This window comes from Microtus pennsylvanicus, chromosome 4, assembly GCF_037038515.1.
Source record: "Microtus pennsylvanicus isolate mMicPen1 chromosome 4, mMicPen1.hap1, whole genome shotgun sequence".
Taxonomy (NCBI): domain Eukaryota; kingdom Metazoa; phylum Chordata; class Mammalia; order Rodentia; family Cricetidae; genus Microtus; species Microtus pennsylvanicus.
The window spans coordinates 108,504,402-108,528,716 of record NC_134582.1 but is presented as its reverse complement, the minus strand read 5'-3'; the positions used below and the strand labels follow the sequence as shown (position 1 = coordinate 108,528,716).

The 24,315-nt window shown below is 40.8% G+C and overlaps 1 long non-coding RNA gene across 1 annotated transcript in view; it reads right to left on the bottom strand.

The window, feature by feature from the left end:
• Positions 1-23,950, bottom strand: part of LOC142848307 (uncharacterized) — a 79,190-nt gene extending 55,240 nt beyond the window's left edge. Inside the window, exons 1-2 of the long non-coding RNA XR_012910398.1 lie at positions 23,700-23,950; positions 9,689-10,008 (exon numbers count right to left, since the gene is read on the bottom strand). This is a non-coding gene — a long non-coding RNA (uncharacterized LOC142848307). The remainder of the gene's footprint in view (positions 1-9,688; positions 10,009-23,699) is intronic.
• Positions 23,951-24,315: the final 365 nt, after the last annotated feature.

Sequence of the window (24,315 nt, the reverse complement as noted above, 5' to 3'; positions counted from 1 at the left end):
GTGTCTCAGCTGATCTTCTGTATATACTGGAGTCCCCCCAAAATAAGACTCCAATGCCAGTGAAGGAATGGATGTTCTGGCAAGGTGAGGGCAAGCAGGCAAAGAACAAAGAAGAAACAATCCCTCCCTTCTTCCATTGTCCGTGTGTGTGTGTGTGTGTGTGTGTGTGTGTGTGTGTGTGTGTGTATGTGTACACATACATAGCCTTCCAGAAGAAGGTGTGACCCAGACTAAAAGTGTGCCTTCCCGCCTCAAGATCTGGATTAAAGACATTTGTCTTTCCCACCTCAAGATCCAGATCAAAAGCCAGTGTCTTCCAGCCTCAAGATACAGATCACATATCACAAGTATACCCTCCATTTGTGGACTGTAGTTCATTCCAGATACAGTTAAGCTGAGACCAAGACTAGCCTGCTCGCCTCTGTTCTCCAGCTCTCAAGCAGAGCTATCTACTGAGCAACCAAAGCATCTAGCATCCATTTCCTGAGCAGCTCCAGTTTCTAGAGGTCCTGACTCCAAAGCATAGTCCAGAAAGACGTGGGTACCCAAGTGTCCTAGTGACAGTTCTAGAATGTCTAGAGCAGGAAAGACATGGAAATACAGATATAATAATAGAGTAGAAAACTGAAACGAATAAAGAACAAAAGGTATAATTAGCCTGAAAAGAGAAACTGCATACTCTTGTCATCAGAAGAGTCCCAGAGAGCTGTCACCACCCAAGGTAACCATTGCACGGATTACCGCCAAGCAGGGTCACTGTAGCTGAGACAGCAAGAGGCCTGTAACACTACAGGATTTCACTGTCCACTTCTCCGTGCTTACAGCCACTGCTACCAAATACAGGAACAGTGCACTCTATTTTTTCTTGTGTGCCCATGCTTCCTTTTCAGTTTGAGCTAAACATGCTTGGGCATACAACTAACAGCAATACCTACAAGGCACAGACACAAACTGAAACAGCCTTCTCCAGATAGAGGCCACACTGTAGGCAGAATCCCAACATTACCATCAAAGCCTCTTACATCATCTTCCGAGCTGATTGGATAGAAGAATCAATCTGTGCTTAGTTCTTGCCCTTGGACAGGTCAGGTTTTTATTTGCAAATCTGAGGGCGTTGAGATGCCTCAGTGCTATAAGATACCAGACTCAAGCTCTGCAAATCTAATTACTTTCATAAAGTTCTAGAGGTTAGCTCCCCATGAAGGAATTATTACATAATTGTCACAATATGTTCAGATAGCAAAGATACTACTAGACCTGGATTAGAGCCACCTAATACTAAGTACACAAATTGCAGCTAGTGGCTGTGGCAAAATTCAGAGGAAATTCTGCTAATGGAAGGAAATGATGCAGAGAAGCTGGGAGCAGGTGGATGTTGTGTGGAGAGGAAGCAAAGCTGCTGTCAGGGAACCGTTTCTTCAAGCCAGTAACTTTAAAGAACAGAAACATCTAATGGGAAATTTTAAAGGATTTTCCTAGGTCTATCTGATATAAACATCTTGTTCTGTCCGCTAGCACTCCTCAGTGATGTCTGAATTGCCCTCCAATGCCTTCCTATTAATGGGTTCTTAGCAGGGAACCAGCCAAGTGCTGAGTCTGCTATCTGGGTTGATGCCCAGCATGGACAGATGCAGAAACTGGGGGGGTGACCCGGCGGCTTAAAAGGGCCAGCCATTTCAGTGAGCAAACCTTTTATTAGGCTGAGAGGTAGGATTCTAACGTCCTAGACATTGTGAAAAGGAGATGAAGAAAGAAAAAAGAAAGAATAAAAAAAGACGGTTATAATGAAGGGAGAGGGAAAGAAAGTGAACATTGTGGTCCGCATGGCTGTTTATTTCCCTTTGTATGATCAGTTTCATAACTGAGCCTGCCTCTAACCACAAGGTCATGATTTTCTTTAAAGACAATATCTTGGTGTCAGTCTAATCCCAAACTTTCTCTTTGCTCATATTCTTTGTTTTTTATTTCTTCTGATTCTTTTTCCATGTCTCTGATACCCTTTGAAATCATACATCATACACAAGATCCATAACTGAAATATATACAAATAAATATTAAACACATACAAATAAGTTATATCTTATGACAGATAAGATTTAATATTTCTTTCTGTTTAGTTCATTTATTTTTTCTTCTTATTTAAAATAGAATTTTTTATTTCACATAATATATTCTGACTATAGTTTTCCCTTTCTCCCTCCCAGTTCCTCCCCATGTCCACTCTCATCTGGATGCACTGCGACCCCTTCTGTCTCTCATTAGAAAAAAAAAGCAAGTTTCTTCTTTGTTTCTGTTTTTTTTTTCTATTGGTTTTTCTAGATTCAAGACAGTGTTTCTCTGCAGGTTTGAGGCCTATCCTGGAACTAGCTCTTGTAGTCCAGGCTGGGCTTAAACTTACAGAAATTCACCTGCCTCTCCTTCCCGAGTGTTGGAATTAAAGGCATGCACCACCACCACCTGAGCAACAAGCTAGCTTCCAAGAGATTATAATATCATATAATATAGTATAATTAAATTGAACAAAAACATAATATATCAAAACAGGACAAAATTAGCAAACAAAAGGAAAAGAGCCCAAGAAAAGGCACAAGAAATACATAGACATAGAGACCCACTTTCACACACTCGGGAATTCCCTAGAAACACTGAACTGGAAGCCACAATATATACACAAAGAACCTATAGGGTAAAAAAGCGAATATTTATGCATATATCCATATATATAATTTTTAAATATGATATTTTTTAAAGCCCTGGCACAATGTTATGGGACAAAGAACCTCCAAAGATGCCATTGACTTCCTTTTATTTTGGCCATCTACTGCTGGGCATGTAGCCTACCCTTAAGAGTAGTTTGTTTTCCCGGTGAGACTCCCTTGAAGAGAACTAAATTTTCATTTGCAAGTAGATATCAATTAAAGAGTGCTTCTGAGTTAGGAATGGGGCATTTGTCTACTTCTTTCAGTGCTAGGACCCCATCTAGTGCAGACTAGTGCAGGATCTGTGACTGCTACTTCAGCCTATGTGTCAATCTTGTTGATTTAGAGGGCCTTGCTTCCTTGGTGTCCTTCATTCACTCTGGCTATTACACTCTGTCCACCTCCTCTTCCAGAAGATCCCTGAACCCTGAGCTCTGAGCCCTGAGGGGAGGGATTTGATGGAGACATTCCATTTAAGACAGAGTGTTCCAAAGTCTCTCACACTCTGCATATTGTATGGCTGTATCTTGTTTCCATCTGCTTCAAGAAGTATCTTTGCTAATGGTTGAGCAAGGAACCAATCTATGAGTATAGCAGGACTCTCATTGGGTGTCATTTTATTGCTACATTGCTGTTGCTGTTTAAGGACAGTAATATTTGGTTTTCCCCTAGGTCTCTCTGGACTAGATGTCTCCGGTTCTTGGTCACCGAAGCTGTGTCAGGTATATGGGTTCCATCTCATGGAGTGGGCTTTAAGTCAAATCAGATATTGGTTAGTTACTTCCAAAAGTTTCGTATCACTATTGCACTACTATATCTTGTAGGCAGGGCACCATTATAGATTACAGGGCTTGTGTTTGAGTTGGTGTTTACATTTCTCTTTTGGTAGCATATCTTCCTGTATCAAAGATGCTGGGACATAGGAATGAAGGATCTATGTAGGCACCAGTTCAATTTCTCCATGTTTAATGAGTTATATAGATGTTGTCTTCAGCAATAGGGCCTTATCATTAGTTTGTGGAGAAAAATCTATATTTTGGGAGCCCATAGTCAGCCTGCTTTGTTTAGGAATTTCCATGGAACCCCTCTGACCATCAATGCAAATCTATTCCCTGTACTGGAAATTTCATTTGGTGACAAGAGATGTCCAGTTAGGGATTTATCTCTCTTAAGCTTATATATATATAGCCTTTTATATATGTATATGCTTTAGGAAACTTCTACTGTATAGCGTAATGGACTAGGGAAACAGATCTCCCTAGAAAGGGAAATAAAATAGATAGTTATGGATGGATGTTGGGCGGACTAGAATGGAAGGATCAAGTGGAGAAGGGAAGGTAATAGGAAGACAGCTAAAATTATAGGTCACTTAAGGTATAGTATGAAGGCCTAGTCTCAAACTTTTACCACTTCTTCCTTTCCTTGAGTACTTTGATGGCAGTGTCACCACTCACAACTAAGCCTTGCATTCTCTTCTACTGCCCAGATCAGCACTAAAACCCTCATTTTCTACTGTCACCCACTCTAAAGAGTATCCTGATTTCAGAAAGAAGGCTGCATTGGTCAGCTTCTCATCACTATGATTAAATAACTGATATGATTCACAAAACACAGTTTGAAGTTCCAGGTCGTGGCCTATGTGGGTCTCATTGCTTTAGACTTCCAGCAAAGCAGGACATCGTAGTGGCAGCATGTAGCAGATTGAAATATTTACCTACATAGTCAAGAAGCAAAAAGAAGCTGATGGTTCAAGATCCCACAATCTTCCTTGAGGGACCTAAGAAACTCCCAGAAGACCCCCACCTCCTAATGATCCATAACATCTCCCAAATAATTATAGCCTGGGGGCCAAGCCCTCAACACATGGACTTTTGGAGTCATTCAATGTGTAAACTGTATCACAAAGGAAATTTTAATGGCTCCCACTTAAACTTCCCAGAAAGACTCTTCTAACCTCCTATCAAAAAGCTCTAAACCATTAGTCTAACTTTTATTCTCACCTTCTAGAACAGTCTATTCTGCTCTATTTTATGTATGCAGCCTTCTTTACACGCCCATTTGTCCCTCTTTTTGGACAACCAAATCTACACTCATTTCTCAAAGTTCTACTGTGTCACCCTAGTAGAAAGGGCTCCCGATTGTTCTCACCCCATCTGCATGTCTTTGCTTCTGTGCCTTTCTTAGCATATGTCATTGGTGAGTCCCTTATAAATCCAGAGGGTGTAGGATGCAATCAGCTCTCAATAAATGCAGTCACTGAGAATTTAAAGATGCTGTGACCTTGGCATTATCTACAGTAGACCTAAGTAACTTGCCTTGACAAAGCACTCCCTCTGTAGGGTGTGGCTCAGTGGTAGATCTTTTCCTTAACATGAATGAGGCCATGGGTTCAATCCTTAACACTGGGTTTTATGGGGGGAAAAAAGTGTTCCCTCTCAGAAGCATTCCTGCTTATTGGTGTTGTAGCAAGACATTGCCATCTATAAAGTTCCCTGTAGAAAATTTGAATTTCAGTGGAATTAAAAAATATTTTAACCTGGCTTGGCGGTGGTGATGTATGCCTTTAATTCCAGTCCTTAGAAGGCAGAGGCAAGCAGATCTCTGTGAGTTTAAGGCCAGCATAATCTACAGAGCAAGTTCCAGGACAGGGTCCAAAGTTACACTACGAAACCATTTCTAAAAAAATTGAAAACAAAATATTAATCCTTAGAAAGATTTTGTTATTCTTGTTAAAGTCCTAGTTATGAAATGCAATGCCTTGTATATTCCAGGCAAGCTCTATCACTAGGCTACAGCCCTAGCCAACACTGTGCAAAGCATTTAACCTTCTGGCATCTTGGACAGCACTAATAGCTATCCTTGGCTGCATGAGCCTGTAACCCACAACTTAGACTTAAGGCTCCACTCAGGTGCTGCAAAGCCAGCATAGTCTCCCAAGTCGCTCCTATAATGCTGGTGCCTATGGCTACACAGGAGATAAAATGATACACAATGGGAAATGCCTATGACCTCACTTTGTTCCCCAGTGCTTCTCTGCGGTGTCAACGTTCTAGTCAGATTCTGTACCTGTGATGAGTCGTGAGCTTGACAGGCACATTACAGAAGCTGGAGGAATGTGTGAGGAGTCCAGTTTATCAGCCAAGGTCGTGTTCACACAGTCCTCAGGATGACTGATGTGTTTAGCAGGACTCTTCCTGATGCCTTAAATGGTACAGAGAGGATGCCTTCCTACCCAGGAGCCCATATGGAAATGAAAGAAGAGTTTGGTATATAAAGTATTTGTTTATTCTATAGGTACTATACCCATTTGGAAACAAACAAAATTACTAAGAGGTTTGTGTCCTCTTCCTTATCCTTATCGCCAACATTATTCTTCAGAGTCATATACTACCTGCCCTTAAAATGCCCCAAAAATGCTTCTCTGAACACCATCGACCCTAACAGAAGAGTGAGTACTGAGTGTTGTGTCCTATTCCTGCCTCAAAAGACTTCTTAAAGTTCCATAACATTTGAACATGATGGATACAAACTAGCAAAGAAAGGAGGTAGACTAGAAAGACATGGAGGACCAGAAAGAAAGACAGAAAATGAGATCTATGATGCCTGAAGTTTCTAGAGAAAGCAAATTATGTACAGAAGAGTGTGCCCACCTAGCAGAGCAGATTGGCAGAAAGACATTGAGCTGGCAGAAAACTTCCTCCATCAGTGCCTGAACTGGGCTCCACTGGCCTAAAAGATAACTAAGATCTAACTAATTTTCTTCAGAATATCACTTGCTTACTCTGCTGATATACCCCAACTTCCTCCTTGTCTCCCTTCTAAGAGGGACCCAACGTGGCCTGAGCGCAATGTAGAGGTGCTTCTCACAGGAAGAGTAACAGGCAGACTCCGGAAGAAAAGAAAGTGGAGAAGTATCCAGGGAGAGGAAAAGGGAAGATGGAAAAGCTGTTTTCAGAATGGCTACCTCTTGGAGGCCATTTTCTCACTCCGCAGTAACGCTGATGGGAGCAGAGTGTGCACAGACTGCACCTATCTATACCGTGCATCCTGAGAGCCCGGAGGCCTTACCTCTCCTCCCTGTAATTATGGTATCAGCCACTTGAGACACTCAAGTGTTGCAAATGAGGTCAATACGATAAATAACCAGGGTAGCTCAAGAAAAACAGTTATACTTTAATGGTTAGAGAGGGGAAATTCACACTATAAGAGTGGTCTGACTTCCCATCAGTCCGGTGGGCACCTGGATCTCCCAGTTTTTCTTCCTGGGGTCCAGGTTGCCATGCCCTAATTAGCTGTGATTGGTTGACAGAGTTCCTCATCAAGACACCTGAGTGCCTCAACCTTTTGTTACTGGCCCTTTAATGTTTACGTGACTGTGGCTTGTACTTAGGAAATAGATGTCTGTGTCTACAGTACTCAAGTGGCCCAATATTCTGCAACTTACATGCAAATGTTTCCATAAGACAATAAATAACACAGTAAGTAATAAAACTTTTAAAACATTTACTGAGAAAGAGAAACAAAATAAATATCGCACAATGTTAATAATTCTTGACTACACATTGGGCATAGAGATCTATTCTCTCGGTATTTCAGGATGCTTGAAGGTTTTTTTTTTTTTCAGGATGCAATTATTATGTCAGTTAAAGTTCTAAATGATGCTTTTAAACTTGGAATGTAAAGACTTCAAAACAAAGAGACAGAGAAAAGCAGATGCAGCCCCTTTCCTAATGATGACGGGGGCTATTGCACCTGTCCCTCCTCCCTGCTGCCGCCTGTGCTCTTGTTTGGAATCCTCAATGGTCCACAGGGCCACCATCTACGCAGGTTCACTCTACCCTGCTTGTCCATGCTGCCCCCCTTCACCCCACAGTAACGCAAACATAGACCAGAGCAGCTTCTTTCTCCATTCACACAAACACTCGGCACGGGCAGTTTACTACTGTCCCCCAGCAAAGGTTAGGGGGTAGCTTTCTCTTGCACATCTCTGAAGGAGAAACAAAAAGCGAATGCAGTCATCTGTCCATGTCTGTAGGAGCTTTGCACCAGGTGTCAGTGGGCACCGAGGTTCTGTGGAGGTTCAAGGTTTGAAAATAAAATGGTGCAGTATTTACATGTAACCTACACATACCCATGTCTTTAAATAATCTTTCACTTACCTAAAATGCTAAACACAGTAAGTGTTACATAGTCACTATACTAGTCTGTGCAGGCAATAATGCCAAGAGAAAGCTTGCATTGTAAATATTTATATAAACACAATTCCTTTTCCAAAATATTTTCATCCTACCAATGGTTAAATATAGAGACATAGAACCTTCATGTGTTTTGACATCTAAACTTACTAAAACTCAGTTTGGCCTTGTGGTTTTTAAAGGAATGACATAGTCCAGCACTTGTTCTTTGGGACCTCTCTTTACCAAAGGAAAGAAAAGCAAGGCGGTGATGCGGTGGCTTTTAGAAGTCCCTACGGGCCCCTACAGAAGAAGAACCAGGCCCCTTGTTTGTTTTTCACTGGTCATTTCTTCTCGAGACCCAGCCTCTGACCCTCTGCTCAGCTCAGCTGGCTCCTTTTCCTCTGCACCCCCCCCCCCATGCATTCTGAATTCAACTCAGTTCCCTATGCAGAGCCGTCCAGTTCTCTCTGCATTCTGCCCTCTGCCTCTAAATCACGGCTCTGTGCATATGTTAGGGCAGGCTGCCCCCATAGCCACTACTTACCTATTAATTCATTTGGTTAAGTGAAAATTCATTTGCCCCTTGAGAGCCACTATGCTAGCAGAGGGCAGAGGCACAGCTAAAGTGCTTGTTTTAAGGCAATTTTTTTTACATTCTTGCTACTCTGAACTGCAACTTCACCAAAGAGCCCTATTTAAAATGTGACAGGCACACAGGGGCCATTTGTATGGAAACTGTCTGCCAAGCCTGCCCCGGGAAAGCAGTCCTACTGAAAATGAGCTGGAAGAACGCTACTGTCGGCACATTTTCCTGGGTGTCTGGCCTGAACAAAAACAGACAATTGAGAAGATGTAAAGAGTCTGCCTCCACCCCGCTCTTCAGACCCTGTTATCTACCCGGCTTCATTTACATTCTTCACCCAGCCCTCCAGCTGACAGCTCTATTCAGTCTTTTTGGGCCCAGGTCTTAAGCCCCCTGAAAAGCCCTACTTTGTTCTTTTCTCTGCCAGGATTCGGGACCCCTTCTAGGGCTTCTTCTTCTTCCAGGAACCTCTGCTTTCTGTGCTTTCGTTCCCAATGCTCTCTATAATATGAGCAGGGTTTTTCATTTGTTTCATTTCTGTCACTTGCCCCTGTCCATGGCATTTCTCCCTCAACACAGCTGTCACAGGTGCCTCTTGTAGCTAGGGTAATTTCACCTTTTTACCTTGGAGAAGGCCAATGCCTCCTTCTCTGCCCTGCTTTTGGAAATTTGGTTTACCAGAAAATGTCACCAAATAATAATGATCTAAAACCACCCTCAGTCCTTATTCTAAGCAAGATTGCCTTAAAGCCTTCCATTGGCAATATAATGAAAACTTCAAAATAATAAGGGAAAGAAAATTATCCAAGTGTCTAAATTTCCCATTCCTCATAACAATGTTTCAGGGGGTACTCAAACAACTGCACAATCACCCCTGGATAAAGACAGGGTCTTCAGTCTGAATTGCACAGACCACTGTCTGAGGGCAAAACCATCAAAGTTATATGAACAATTAGTATGACTGGTCCCAGGGCAATACAGTTGCCTCTGCCCTCTGATTATTTCATTAGGGCCAAACTTTACCATCAGAATCTTATATTACCAGGTTTTGGACACTCTGGAATAAATGTCGTCATAACATTGGTAAGATTATAAAAGCAGGTAAGTATTTACAAATGTTAGTTTTTAGTCTATGATTTACCAAAATCAAGGGTTCTCCTTCATTATTATAATTTAATCTACCTACAGAATATTCAGCTCTCATTGTTTTTCTCCAATAATTTATTTACCTGTCTACTCTGATGGGGTCGGGAGGTCTCCAGGAACAACGGCATAGTACCCAGTGGTACCACTGTAGAATGAAGGGATTATTCTTTTGAAGAACTTTCCTTCTACCCAGGTTCTTGAGCTCAGTCATGTATGTAGTCAGCCTCTGTGGCTGACTATGAGTTGACAACCTTTTTATCCTGGTCCAATCAGACTTCTTCCTTGGGAGTTAGATAGCATAAGCTTGGAAGATGCAGGCCTGTCTTCTCTGGAGGTAGGAGTTGAAAGCCGTAGGTCCAGTGGTACCACATTCCCCTGTGCCCACTCCATGTCTCCAGCTCACCTGTGAAAGAGAGAATGAATACAGCACAAGAAAGGGAATCAGGGGTGAGTGGGCCCAAGTGTGATGAAGAGCATCAGGAGTTCTCAAAGGAGCCATGGTGACAACCTCCCCAGGCTTCTGCTCTTGGGCTGGGTTGGTAAATGGGTTTTGTTTTCCTGGTGTTGGCTTTTACCTTATGAACTGCATTAATTCCTTTAGTAAATTTTGTTTTGCTTAAGCAGACTCAAGTCGTTTTCTATTACAATGAAGACAGAGGATAACTAACCAGTAACTATAATTTAATTGCTGTCTCAGTTAATCACTGATGCAATGACGGCGCCAGAACTTGTGTCAGCCTTGAAGAGGTGGAAATGCCCAGCATGCACCATACCAGTGCAACGTCAGAGTCTGAGGGAGGCAGATGGGGAGCTCCCCATCCTGCGTTGTACTACTATTGTCCAATGCAATCATAAAGGCATAGGAAGGACTCCTTGGGGGAACAAGTTGTATTCAATGATATTTTGCACTGTGATTTCAAAGCTTATCAGCAAACTATGTCAAATGTCAGTACTGTCCTATTGGAGGATCTATGCAATAGAAAATTCATACTCAACAGTTACCACCTCCAGGGAAAAACATCCCAAAAGCCCTTCGAATCATTTCCTTTTCTTATCTAACCTTAATTTGGCTTTATTAATAAACTTCCTTGCTGAACAAGAATGAGCCATGGTAGAGAACTAGGGAAAATGAAGAATAGGAAAAATATTTAGTAAGCATGGTTTAATTTCCTGGAAATACATTAATTAGTTTTATCTACTTGTTTTCATTTTGCTTTGTTCAAAACAGAGTCTCCCTGTGTAAGATACGGGACACTAAAATTTATGATCCTCTTGCCTCAGTCTCCCAAGGGGCTAGGACCAGAGGTACGTACCACACTTGCCTTAGATTAGCTATACTAATTAATTATATTAATTAGTAGATGCAGAAGAGGCCACAGACACTCAAAGGCCTAATTCTCCAAAAGTGAGCAGATGGCCAAAGTTCAGGATGTGCAAATTTATAAGGACACATGAATTTACTGAAAGAGTAGCATAGGATTGCATGTCAGTGTTTACATGCCAATAGCACACAAGCTTTCTGTTTATAAAGGGCAAAACTATTCCCATTATTAGGAGTTCAAGTCCCAGTACAGTGGTTCTGAAATTGATTTGTGTCTTGGATTTATCTAGAGAATGCTACAGAAATGCTAGTCTTTAAACGTGTGTTCTCGAGCACATGTGTGCACACGGGGTGATGCAAGTGTGAAGCTGAGGTTGCGATCCACCAATCCAGAGGGTCACTCGGAAAGGAAAAGCACATGGTAAAATGGACCGTCATGAAGCCCTGTCTGCCCCAGTTTAAGAGGTCACCAAGCCTTCTCAGCGAAGGCTCATCTCAACAGAAACCTGGCAGGTCATGAGAACTAGTCAGGTAATTATGTTGGGGAAACGGGAGATGAGAGTTACAGGTTAAAAAGAACAGTGAGTAAATGCACAGGCGAGTTCCCTGAAAGAAGAGATCCTGGTGTGTTAGAGAAGATGAAGAACAAAAGAAAGAAAGCCTTACAGCGAAGAAAAGACAGGAGGTGATAAGATGAGCTTGCTGAAGGAAACAAGGAAATTTTAACATATAATTCATTCAGGGAGCAATGCATTATAAGGTCTGCTACAGGATACTGGAAATAACTATAAATAACTATGGAGGAGCAATCCCCCTCTCATGTGCAGACTCATCAAAATGCCTCCTAAGGCTAGGCCTATAATAGGATTGACCTAATAACAGCATGATCAATGCGAATATACCACTGCACTCATGGTAGATACTTCCCTCTTTAAATGCTATCTAGATCTCACCGTTGTGCTTGAGGTATTTATAAGCTTCTTTAGCCTCTCCAGGACACCAAAGCAGCTGCATCGCCTCATTAACCTTCACTCACCACCTCTGGAGGACACGATGAGGTAAATTATATTAGGGAAAATTGCAAACACAGTTTGAAGGACTTGCCAAAAACTCAGTGTGATAAGCTGAGAAAATGCCAAGTTTTAGGACTCCTTTTATCCCCTGGTTTGGAGACTCCAGTTCATCTGTAAGGTGACATTGTTAAGAGAAAAAGGTCAACCTGGAGTAGTATCTCCACTGAGCAGGGTGTCACCGAGCCTCAAACTAACTTGCACTTAGATAGAGATAGATGATAGATAGATAGATAGATAGATAGATAGATAGATAGATAGATAGATAGATAGATAGATAGATAGATGATGGATGATAGATAGATAGATAGATAGATAGATAGATAGATAGATAGATACATAGATAGATAGATACATAGATAGATAGATAGATAGATAGATAGATAGATAGATAGATAGATAGATAGATAGATAGATAGATAGATGGATAGATGAGAGGGGTACAAAATTGCTTTCTGCTCAGGGAAACTCTTCCTCTTAAATTTCAGAAGAAATATAGTTAATTCATGAACTGAACTACAAGGAAAGGAAGAACTGCTCTGACTCCCAGGGGATATAGATTTGGAAATCCCACTGGCAGTAAAAATATTCAACTACTTTATATTTGCCCTGATGTCATGGGTAAGAGCTTAGATACTGCTTTTCTAAAGCTAAAATAGTTTGGATTTGATTTGGCTTGGTAGTTTTTGCTAACTCAGCACCTGTGTATTGAGGTTGGCTCATTGACTCAGTTTGAGTCAGTCTACTGTATTTCCCAACAAGTTGTCAAACTCTTATAAGGCCAGATCTGATTACTCCTATTGCAGTCTTGCCTCTCACCTGGTCACTGCAGAGATCTAACCTCCTAGTTTTATCATTGAGCTCAGCCACAACCTGAGATCAAACAAAATGAACTCAGAGGATGGATGAAACCATTTGACATGCATTTGATGTATTTGATGCACCTCGAATCAACTTAAGACTATAGAATGGTGCACCCCAAAATGCCAGAAGAACACAGGTGTGAGATTCTGCATTTCCAATGTGCTTCCACATCATTCTAGCTCATGAACCACTTTGGCTCTACTTTTTCTGTATTTCCTTTTTCTTCCTTTTTTCTTTCTTTCTTTTTTTTTTTTTTTTGATTTTTATTGAGCTCTACGTTTTTTTCTGCTCCCATCCCTCCTGGCCTCTCCCATCTCCTTCAACCCTCCTCCATGTTCCCCATGCTCCAAATTTACTCAGGAGATCTTGCCTTTTTTTTTTTATCTCCAATGTAGATTAGATCTATGTAAGTCTCTCTTCGAGTCCTCATTGTTGTCTAGGTTCTCTGGGATTGTGGTTTGTAAACTGCTTTTCTTTGCTTTATGTTTAAAAATCACTTATGGGTAAGTACATGTGATAATTGTCTTTCTGATTCTGAATTACCTCACTCAAAATAATGTTTTCTAGCCCCATCCATTTGCTGCAAATTTCAAGATGTTATTTTTTTCTGCTGTGTAGTACTCAATTGTGTAAATATACCACATTTTCCTTATCCATTCTTCAATCGAGGGGCATTTAGGTTGTTTCCATGTTCTAGCTATGACAAACAATGCTGCTATGAACATAGTTAAGCACATGTCCTTGTGGCACGGCTGAGCATCCTTTGGATATATACCCAAAAGTGGTATTACTGGGTCTTGAAGAAGATTGTTTACTAATTTTCTGAGAAGTCGCCGTACTGAAATCCAAAGGGGTTGTACCAGCTTGCACTAATACCAGCGATACAGCAGTGTTCTCTTTACCCCACAACATCTACAGCATAAGTTGTCATCAGTGTTTTTGATCTTAGCCGTTCTTATAAGTATAAAATGGAATCTCAGAGTTGTTTTGATCTGCATTTCTTTGAGAGTTCTCTGTTTAGGTCTGTACTCCATTTCTTTGTTGGATTATTTTTTCTTTTGATGAACAATTTCTTGAGTTCTTTGTATATTTTGGAGATCAGACCTCTGCCTGCTGTGGGGTTAGTGAATATCTCTTCTCATTCTGTAGGCTTCGTTTTGTCTTGTTGTCTGTGACTTTTGCTTTACAGAAAATTTTCTGTTCCAGGAGGTCCCATTTATTAACGGTTTCTCTCAGTGTCTGTGCTACTGGGGTTATATTTAGGAAGTAGTCACCTGTGCCAATGTGTTCAATTGTACTTCCCACTTTCTCTTCTACAAGGTTCATTGTGACTGGGTTTATGTTGAGGTCTCTGAAACATTTGGACTTAAGTTTTGTGCATGGTAATAGACATGGATCTATTTTCATTCTTCTACATATTGATATCCAGTTATGCCAGCACCACTTGTTAAATAAGCTTTCTTTTTCCATTTGATTTTTTTTGCTTCTTTATCAAATATCAGGTGTTTGAAGATGTGTGGATTGATATCCAGGTCTTCTATTCAGTTCCATTGGTCCTCCTGTCTGTTCTTATGCCAGTCCGGCTGTTTTCAGTACTCTAGCTGTCATTTCTAGAGTTTTGGAAGTTGCTTGCTTGCACTTCCTGTTTACTCAGGAAATTTTATATTCTTCTGAGGTCTTTGATGAAGTTGAAGACTAAATAATTATAGATTTCCTCAGTTATGATAAAAGATAAATTAGATATAAAACTTTAGACTTACAAAGGTAGGATAGATGATAAAGTATTTCCTTAATTTTTACCAAATACAAATAGACTAAATATTGTAACTGTAATTCTTGCTTTACAACTGTTTTGCTATATGTAATTTTACGATGTTAAATTTAAAATCTTTCTTTTTGATTAGACAGAAAACAGGAAAAAGATGGTGTGTGTAATCTTAAATGTAGTGGCACACTGAGTATGGTCATTATCCCAATTTGTATTTGTTGCTATGATAGAGCATTGACTAAAAACAAGTTGTGTGGGGAATACAGGTTTATTTCTTCTTACACTTCCAAGTAACAGTTCATCATTAAGGAAATCAGGTCAGGAACCTGAAGCACAAAACAAAAGAGGAGCACTGCTCACTATCTTGTTTCTCCTGGCAATCTCAGCTACCTTCCTCTTGCAATCCAAGACCACCTGCCCAAGAATGGTACCCTTATTGCATTGTTCTCTCTTGCATCAATTAGCCTTTAAAAGAATGTTTTCACAGACATGCTCATAGGTCCATAAGACAGAGGTATTTCCTCAATTGAGAGTCTCTCTTTCCAGGTGTGCCAAACTGACAACTACAGCTAGCTCTGGCAGTCATCCAAATCATTCCACATAATACAGTCACGATGTATTTATGCACAGAAAGTTTATAAAATTTAGATGAGTAAGAGTTTGGGGTGCAAATGATCCAGTTTAAGATATCCCTTTCCAGCTCACTTTGTGTGTTCCTATATCTTGTACTATGTGAGAATCTCCCCATAATTTTTTCCTTTGGTGCACAGAACTATATAATTTACTTACGGGGTTTTCCCTGAGAAGTGCCTCTAGCAAGAAGATAAAAGGCATCATCAGTTACATTGGACAACTCATGGAATACTTTGCTTAATTAGACATCGATGATTGAAATTTTTTATCTGCTCTTTACTAGCTAAACTTAGTAAAATGATTTTCCTCATCCTTAGTGATTTAGAGGGTCGTGTGAGATATCTGTGGAGTATCACACACCACACAGCCCTGTGACTGTAGCTCTCCCTACTTCAAATCCCATCAATATCTCTAGTATCTAATGATCAAACAAGCACACACTAAAGTCTGCTCTTGGCTCTATTTTATTATACTTTTCCAGATTTTGAATGTTCATTCCTGTTCTTTCAACCCTTGCCTAATGTTGCCAATTATTCTCCAAGCTGTAGAAGCTTAAAAAAATAAAATAAAGCAAAGCAAAAACTGATATTGTACCAGCTGAGTTGTGGCTGATGCTGTAGAAGTGCTTTTTTAAAACAATAGGTCTGAGTGGGAAAATTTGAATGTCTATTCTAAGGAAATCGAATCAGCTCCCAGATGGCGGCTGCTCTCAAAAGCTGGAGGTGTGAGGAGTACCACTAAGGCAGCCATATAACACGATATCATCTCCAGAACTCAAATGGCCTCAAGCCAAGAAGCAAAAGCAAAATTGCCAACATATGTTTTTTCCTTCCATCAAATGATGTTCAATTTGGTCTATAATGATGGTTTTCAAATCTCATTTAATGTAAATTCTGTTTTATATGAGCTAACAGATGAGTCTGAAAGCTACTGAGCAGAATGGCTATATAGTGTTATAAGTCCCATTAGCAGGATGGCAGACTCCATGAGTCTGGATAGTTTGAGAAGCAATTAAAAAGTATAAGGAAAATTAGCCTGCTAATTGGCTGTATTTAGGGTGATAAAAATCTTAATTTACAGGTCCAGGAGCTGCTAATCTAGGTCATTTTAAGACAGGAAGTAAGATGCTGAGATACATACTGAATAGAGAACCATATTTTGGTTATCTCATGCTCTCTCTGCATAGTTTTTCATTTGTAAAATGAGATTCATTTTGAGGCAACCTTGGAGTAGGTCTTTCATCCCATGTGCAATGTCTATGTAACTCCAAGACAATGTGCAATCTCTATATAACCCCATGTACAATCTCTCTAGAACCCCATGACAATGACTACCTTGAAGACTGCTTGGAAAGCCCAGGTTCTACATTAGTCAGATTTCTCAGAGAAAAAGTAAAGAATTGAGTGTGCCTGTATGTGACTTATTGGCCCACATTTAAAAAGTCCAATATTTCTGGCCTGTAAGCTGGGCACTCACAAAAGCAGCTCAGGCCCAGTGAACTGATGGTGTAGACACCAGACTGAGTCTGAAGGTCAGAGATCCAGGAACACCAAGGGCAACAGACAGCAGAGAGGATGGAAGCAGCCCTCCCCCACCAATCTCCAGCAGATAAAAGAACATCATGCAGAAGGCCATCTGCTTTATTTAGTCCACTCATTCAGGTTCTAACTTCTTAAAACACTCCCAGAAACACCCAGAAATAGTATTAAATCTGATATATGGGCATCTTATAGAGCAATCACGGTGGCATATAAAAACTTTCTGGACTGATAGCACCATAGATCATTAATGCAGCCACATGTCACTTAACGGCTATATGATCTGAGAAGTCCACCAGCAAATAATTTTGTCATTGTGTGGACACTGTAGAGTGTATTCACAAAAACAAAGATGGCTATGATGTCAGTAGGCAATAAAATAATTATGGAACCACTGTCCTATAAATAAGTCAAACTTTCCTCGTGTGGCAACATGACTGGATCTTTCTCGAGTCCATGATAAAGGTGATCATATTTGTTTGAAAAATCACTTTCAACTCACTATGTAGCTCGGGCTGACATTGAATTAAGTATTAGAATTACATGCATGCATCACTATAACCAGCTTTGCCTTTTGTATGTGTGTGTGTGTGTGTGCGCGAGCGTGCGTGCATTCATGTATATATATATATATATATATATATATATATATATATATATATATATGGATGCCAGAGGTTGACTTAAGATGTCTTGCTTAGACACTCTTCGTTTTTTAAAAAATGTCTTTAACTTTTTAAAAAATTGCTCCTGTTCTTTAACAATATATGTGTATAATGCATTTTGATTGCTGTCTCCAAAACCCCATTATCTTCCTCCCATTCATATCGGCCCCCTCTCTACAATCCCCTTACTGAACTCATGGCTTTTGGCTTGGTTTCGTACACATTTAGTTTAACCCAGACCATATATGTGACGTATTAGAACCTAGTAGGTCATCAGTGGGTATATAAATGAAAAGCATGACTTACTCTCTCCCTAAATTAATTCAGCAGTGAGGAATAGAGTCCCAAGTCCCTTTCCATTCCTTGCCTGACTGCTGGCACACCCATTCCTGTAAAGATCCAGTGGGAGCATCAGAGCTGCTATGATTTTAAGGTTGCAATCATTGTTTCTTTCCCAGATGTCGGCATTCTCAGCCCTTCTCAGTCTTCTAGCTTTTGTATTCTTCCCATCTCCTCTCTACAATGTTACCTACGTGTACTCATTTGCTTTCTGCTGCTGTGATGAACATCACTGCCAAAAACAACTTGGAGAGGAAAAAAAATTTATTTGGTTTATACTTCCACTACATAGCCTATTGTTGAGGTCAGAAAATGAAGTAAAAACCTGGAAGCAGAAATTGAAGTAGAGACCATGGGCAACACTGCTTACTCATGTTTCATTGTTGTTGTTGTTTTGTTTTGTTTTGTTTTTTTGGAACAAGGCTTCTCTATGTAGTGCTGGCTGTTCTGGAGATCTCTATGCGTATGCCCACTGAAGCTGTATCACGATTCTCCTTAGTGTGCTGGCCCTGTACAGTACTTTACTGAACTTCTGCTATGTCTCCCCATATTCCTACATGCCTATGCTATGACCCCCTCCTGTCTGCCCCAACTCATCCTTTCAATAAGTCTACATCTGCCTTCACCTCTGCCTCTAGCCCCACCTTTCTTTTTCTGTACAGCCCTGTCTCACAACAAAAGTTCCAGGATGAATTTTACCTCTGACCTCTTTAGGGCTTTTCAGCTCCACCGATTGCTCACACTGGTTTACCTATGCTTGATTATCGGTAGACACCACTGGGAAGGTTCTGGTTGTCTCAGCGGGGTTATCTGTCAGTCTCTCTGAAAGGCTATTCCAAATCCCAGTCTTCAGCTTCAAGGGAGCCAATGTCCTGGAAACACACCTGAGGAACTAAGACCACTGGCATGATGCAATTGATGAGATGTAACTGTGGTACCGAGCCCAAATTGTGCCGTTTCATCTAAGGTCACTTAGTTGACTAAGGCTGCCACACAAAGTACCAAATAAATGTACTGTCCAACATGGATGAAAGGTACACGTCTAGAATCAAGGTTTTGGTGTGATTGGCTTCTTTAAGATTAGAGAACAATTTTCTCCAGAACGCCCTTGGTTCCTGGGAGTCTTGGGCAGTCATTGGCATTAAGATGGTATTCTCCTGGTCTTTGCACCATCTCCCTCCATATGTGTTAGTTTCTGTGACCAAATAGTACCAGAAATAAGACCTCAGCCATAATAGGCATCATGACTGAATATCCACTCTATTGGTCTCAGCTTACCCTGACCATTGACAAACACCTTACTTCACAGGCACTAAAGGCAAGAACTCCAACGTCTGGTGGAATACTCAATTCAGCCTTTAACACGTAAGCACAACATATTATCATTGTGTGAAGCATAAATGCCTGAATAATTTAATATAATTTAATAATTTAAAACTTTTGTAGGACAGCAGTAATTTTTCTAGCAAAAAAATAATAAATAGCTACAATAAAGCAAGGTGGAAGGAACAATATTTAAATGTCTTTATACACAGGTGAACAGCACATTGGTCCTTTAAGACTTCTGTGTTTCTAAGCATCTTCTCTGATGTTTCCCCTGGGGACTCATTTAAAGTTGCTTCCTGGCCTCTTCAGTGGGCTTTAGCTTGTGGAATGGAATTTTATTCAACTTCTGTAACAAAGTCACCAGCTTCCAACATGATTTTTTAACACAAGCACAGTAATATGACCAAAGATATCTTGGATGATGTATGTTATATAAAAAGCTTTAAATTTTTAAGCAGCAATGAATATTAAAATAACACACAATTGAACAAAATCCCTTGTAGAAATTCTAATGCGGTTAGCCCTAAGGTTCACCCCCATTTCCAGGCAATGGCAGAGGGCATTCACTAGTCTACTCTAGTAGCACTAGGGCAAATGGCAGAAAATCAAGTTGGTACCATTTGAATCTGAGTGACTTTTTTAATGGTTTTTAATTTGGAAGATCTATATTTTACTCTTCGGATTTGGCCAGACAATTAAGAGTTTGTCAATATTTTCTGTTATATTATTTCCAGTTGCATAGGTCAACTCTGCTCAATGGACTACATAGCAAGCACTTCTTCATCATAAAGAGAAACCACCCAAAGGAAACAAGCTGGAGACACTGGGAGGTTCAGAGGCATTTGCAGAGGTCAGCCTGGAGTGGGTTAAGGTATAAGGTGGTCACATGCATTCCTCAGCTCCTTAGTCTTCTTGTTATTCACTCTCTGCCTTGCCTACACCTCAAAGCTACCTGCAAAGGAAATATGGCCTTTAGCATGTGCTCTCTTGGCCTCTCTGGTCCCAACCATCAGAATAGGCCTCAGCTATGAAGTCAAAATGACCCGAAAGCAACACAAATCTCTAAAATGCTTAACAGTGCAGTGTCCTGGTAATCAGGGCGGAGAGCCCTGAGTTTCGTTCAGGCTCTTCTCCCCAGCAGTTACACTTCCTGGAAATATTTATCTGCCCCAGGAACACCTTTTCCCCATCACAAATGGTTTTATACAGTTTTGTGAAATTTTGACTAAGTTAGTAGAATGCCAAAAGGCATACACTAAATGTGTGACTCATCTTTTTATAGAGATGCTCTGTGTCACGTCGAGATTCTCAAGTGATGACCCCCTTAGGTCTTGGCTTTTCTGAGTTCTGAATTGGTTCTAGGTCTGACCCATTGAGATCCTTGAGCTGCTCAGCCAGTCAGCATTTGTCTCAGCTTTAATGGTCTCACCCACAGTGCTGCCTTGTTCTTGTGGACACGTTCGCTCTGGCCCCAGTAGGCCAAAGGAGGTAATGAACACCAACAGTGTCATGCTGATCTTCCCTTGATTTCACCAGGTACAGGGAAGATCCAGCATGGCCTCCTGGACAGAAGAGCCCAGCTGGGTGTGCTCTCCATGTTTCCAAACCAAATCACATGACTTGTGTCAGCCATAATTTGTAAAGTTTGAAAGTAAAGTAATCTGGGAAAAAATGATTATCAAATCACAGTTTGTTAAATCTCGAATCAATTGTCTTATTTAAAATTACAATAACTTCATAGACACACTCATTCCAGTGAGTGCGGAGCAGGAATACCCCCTCCACAGTCCACAGGATTCTCTATGATTTCCAACACTGACTGCCATTTCTTCTCAACAAAATCCTTTCTCTTCTGGATGAAAGAAGATTCTTTTCCAACTTTGTGGGGGTAAACAAAACAAAAAAAACTAAAAAAAAAAGACCTCTCTTTCTAGTCTTCAGAACATCAATGCAAAACTAGCCCCACACATTGAATGAGGCTTGTTCTACCAATCGTATCTTCCAGAATGAGCATTAATTCACCTAAAGGCTTGGTTCTGTGCTGTTCCTGATTTATGCTCAACACGGGAATGGGTTTGTTTCTGTTTGGTTGTTTCTATTCTTATGAGGGCATTGGACAGTAAACTTCTGCCTGCTTTCACCCCCTGGAAGCAACTCCTGCCTAAAAAAGTAACAGAAAACAAAAGATATTGTGACATCTGTGAGCTGGTCTCCTTTGAAATGATTTAAACCTTGAAAACAAAAAGTTGAAGTCAGAAAAATGAGCTTCAGTGAGGCTGAATACCTTCCTAAGAAACCAAGAGGTCTTGCAGTCCTGAGACTCAAGCTACCTATTTATTTTTTGTAAAAACACTGCTCAAAAGGCAGTTGATAAAGAGGTCCGGACACATGGAGATTGCAGAGCCCTTTGGCAATCCTTCTGTGCTCAAGAAAAGGCTTGTAGGTGTCACCATCATGTCTAGTGCCTACCAGTCTGCAAGGAAGGCCACTCACCACAACCAAAGCCCACCTGTCCCCTGCTGGTTTGCTCAGCTTCTTGCCTTCATAAAAGAGAAAAGAGCAGAAACTCCTGGACACTGACATCTGTTTGGATCCAACAGTCTCTCAGATAGCCACCTCCTGATCTGCAGCCACAAGGGTACCTAGACACCTTCTGGGGACCCAATCTCCCCACTCCCAGCTTCTCAAGCCCAGTCTGTACTTCCAAGGAACCTGGACTCCTCTTAATGCTGTCTTTATTTTGAATAAATATGTGGTGTTTTTTTCAAAATAATCAAAAACTATAGTGTTAATTCTCAAGGTGAACTTGGGCTGCTGAACAGGAGCTGTAACCTCTGGGCCCTGCAAATTTGAGAGACAAGCCTTTTACAGTCATTAGATAACTCTAGGGACTTGATGGCCTCTCTGTGAGGTTTTGAATGTTTTTTTAATATTTAAGAATAGAATTTTTGAATACTAAATAGAATTTTCTTAAAATTTTAGAAATAGAATGTTTTTAGAGGACATCATTAGTAATAATTAACTACTTTTTGTGTCATAGATAGATAGATAGATAGATAGATAGATAGATAGATAGATAGATAGATAGATAGTGAACCTCTATATTTTGGGGATCTACATTTATGAATTCAACCAACTTTTAACTGAAAAAAAATGTTTATGTATTGAATGTATAGACATTTCACCCTATTTCCTAAAGGTTGTAGTGTATGGACTTTTTAGAGATATATGCTATTTATTATGTATTATTGGTAATCTGAGATAGGTACAGGCTATATTGCCATTTTACAGAAGGAACCTCAGCATTTTTGAATTTTGTCATCTGTGGGTAAGGCAAGGTTGTCCTGGTACAATGACTCCACAGAAACTGGACAACCACTCTGCTTAGCCTTTATATAGTTCATCAGAATATCAGAGGCATCATAATTAAAATTAATAATGCAAAGAATTAAACATTCTGAACACATAGGCATTTAAATAGGCAGCACTTTTCAATGGCTACAGCATAAACTATGATGACATCCCTGGAAGGAAAGGATGCCTATGGATTATCAAGGGAAAAAATCAAATATTCTAATAAATAAGCCTAAGACCTGAACAGGTATTTCCCAGATATTTTCCAAGAGGTAACAGGAAAGGACAATACATACAAAATAAACTCAATGTAGACAAGGTAAAACAAGTTAAAAATCACAAGAGAATACGATTTTACAGCCACTACCAACACGGGATGAAGAAGAGAAGTAGAGGCCAGGAGCACAAATGCCCTGAAGGCAGGTACCAGGCATAACCGCTTAGTAAAATACTAGGTTCTACCAAGTAGTAATGAAAATACATGACCCTAGGAAGCAGAAGGACCGTTCCTAAGTCTGTGTTCCAAACCTAGTTGCAAAAAATAATCACCTGGAGCGTTTTTAGAAATAAATTCACTTTCTTAATATAATTATCAAATACAAAAATCTCTTTCATAACAAAGACTCATGAAAATACCCCACATGTCCTTCCATCTGACCCCTTCAGTCTGACCAAATGCTGCGCTTTTCTGCTGTGCCCTGATGTGCCAGGCCTATAACAAAAACAAATCGCATGAAACGTGTTCAAGGATACTCGTAAAAGCACCGCCCTCCCCCAAGAGTGAATACACTACTCGTCCAACAGCCACCTCAGTAGAGGGCTTACTCTAATTCAATAATCAAACTGCAGCAGGGAAAAATCAGAACTACAGTTTTATAGCAACATGAATGAATCTAAAAAGCATCACACAAAGCAATGGGGAAAGCAAGTCACTGAAGAAAACCCACAATTTTGTTTTTTAAAGAACAATAAATTCAAAAGATAAAATAGAGAACTTTATCAAGTTTTATTGTTTGGGAATTTCAGATCATGCATCCCAGTCTCACTCATTTCCCAGTCTCTCCATGTCTGCCCTCTACCCTCCTGCACCATAAAAGAAATAAACAGTAATAGTAAACTAAATCACTTCACTCCTCCTCTTTCCCACCTCTCTGTCACACAGTCATTCCTTGTAGCGTCATTGGGAGCTGGCGCGTATCAGGCAGGATATCCTTACCTCCTAACAGCTCATTGTTACGAGTTGCTGGTCTGGTTCAAGGCCTCTGGCTTCTGGTACATCATCAGTGCTGGGCCCTCACCAAAACTCTTCTCAGAAATCCTGCCGTTGTCCCAAGTCATGCAGATCCTGCAGGACCAGTCCCTTCACATGCCTTAGTCATAGATGGGCTAGATGTTGGGGTGTGCCAAACCAAAGCCCTGGATGTGTACCTGGGTGGTAGCTCGGTTGGTCTGGCCTCTACTACGACTACTCCCTTCAGTCAGTTCAGCCTTGGCAGGAACCAGCCCTTCTGCTGCAGCATTGCTGAGTGGGGAGCCAGCTATCTCAGGGGCGGGACCAACTCTCTTATGAGTGGTAGGGCCAGCCCTCCAGCTGTGACTTCTGGGAACGTGGGGGGGGGGCAGCTCTCTAGTGCCCAGGTCACAGGGACAGGGCCAGCAAGAGTTGGGGTCAGCTCAGCACCGCCCTTGAACATCAACACGGCTTCAGGTGGCAGTCCAGACCACAGGCACTCTCACGGCCCCCAGTGGTAACACAGTCCACCGACATCAACACAGACTCCATCTGAGGTAGAGCCACAGACCTAGACATGACCTCGGCTGCAGCTCAGTCC